Source organism: Mus caroli, chromosome 9, assembly GCF_900094665.2.
Source record: "Mus caroli chromosome 9, CAROLI_EIJ_v1.1, whole genome shotgun sequence".
Lineage (NCBI taxonomy): Eukaryota > Metazoa > Chordata > Mammalia > Rodentia > Muridae > Mus > Mus caroli.
In genome coordinates this window covers 99,825,818-99,827,649 of record NC_034578.1, presented here as the reverse complement: position 1 = coordinate 99,827,649, position 1,832 = coordinate 99,825,818, and positions in this window count along the sequence as shown.

Sequence of the window (1,832 nt, the reverse complement as noted above, 5' to 3'; positions counted from 1 at the left end):
GGAGAGTTAGCTCAGACTGGGCTGGTTACAGCTGCATAGGAGAGTTAGCTCAGACTGGGCTGGTTACAGCTGCATAGGAGAGTTAGCTCAGACTGAAGTGGCCAGCGTGCTCTCTCTCCTTAGGTGCTGTCTGATTCTTCATATGACAAACAGCACACACGTTTATTACTGACATGTTTCCGTGAACAAAGTGCTTCTCTTGTGAGCATGATGACCTGAGTTTGACCCCAGAACCCAAATAAAGATGCCAAGTGTGCTGAAGTACTTGTGATCCCAAGGCTGGGTAGACAGACAAAAGGATCCCAGATGCTTCCTGCCAGCCAATCTAGCCTAATTGGTGTGCTTTGGACCAATCAGAGGCTCTGTCTCAAAGGAGATGGGTGGCCTTCCTGAGGATGACGCCTGAAGCTATTGGCTGCCTCCGCACTTAAAAATAATATGTCATACACACACACACACACACACACACACACACACGGGGTGGGAGGAGGACAGAGACACACACATACACAGAGAGAGAGACACAGAGACACACACAGAGACATACAGAAAACTGATCCATTTTTAATTTTTTGGAATATTTAATGAAATTGATGATATACATTAAGGGAAAGAAAATTACTCTTTTAACTGACACTATCAGTTTTGATGTCTGAGTTTGGTTCTCAGAGGTCGAATATGTGCCTACGAGGGGCCTCAGGTGATAGTCCCTGCTGTCAAGCCTGGAAGCCTGAAGTCAGTCTCTGGGAGCCATGACATAAAAGGAGAGAATTCGCTCCTGCAAGTCATCTTCTGACCTCTGTGTGTGTGTGTGTGCATGTGTGTGTGCGTGTGTGTGTGCCTGTGTGTGTGTTTGTGTGTGTGTGTGCCTGTGTGTGTGTTTGTGTGTGTGTGTGCCTGTGTGTGTATGTGTGTGTGCCTGTGTGTGTGTGCAAGTGTGTGCATGTGTGTAGCAGGACCCACAAGTTGAGTTCGTTGGCCATAGGGAAGAGCTGCAGTGGTTGGGGGTGCATCCCTGTCCTTAGAACAGATGGTCCTGGGGTACAGTCTATCTTACATTTTGACAAACAAGTTTGAGATCAAGCCATCCTCACTCTAGCTTCCGTGGGATGCCCAGCTCAGAAATACACCGTTGAACTCACTTAGCCTTCCCTTTCAGCCATACTTCTACCTCATCCCCACTTCTTGGGTTCAATGCCATGTGCACATGACACATACCACACATTCATGCACACACAATTAATTAATTAAATCATTAACTTTTTTTTTGAAGAATTCAAACCAGACCTGGTGGTTCTTGCCTTTAATTTTAGCACCTGGGAGACTGAGGTCAAACTGATCTACATATCGAATTACATGTCAGGCAAGAGCTACACATGAAGACCCTGTCTCACATACATATATGGTACACACCTGTGAATTCAGAAGTCAGGAAGCAGAGGCAGGAAGAAGGTGAGTTCAAGTCCAACCTGGACTATACTTGCCTGTGATGCCAGAAGTTAGGAGACAGAGGCAGGAAGTTGGCGAGATTAAAGGCAGGGATTTCTCTATACTATCTTTACAACCCTTTTTTTCCAGGATTAAAAGTTATTTTAAGCTTAAAGAAAAAGAGTTGCACCAGGCATGGTGGTGCACACCTTTAATCCCAGCACTCGGGAGGCAGAGGCAGGTGAATTTCTGAGTTCGAGGCCAGCCTGGTCTACAGAGTGAGTTTCAGGACAGCCAGGGCTACACAGGGAAACCCTGTCTTGAAAAACCAAAAGGAGAAGGAGAAGAAGGAGAAGAAGAAGAAGAAGAAGAAGAAGAAGAAGAAGAAGAAGAAGAAGAGGAGG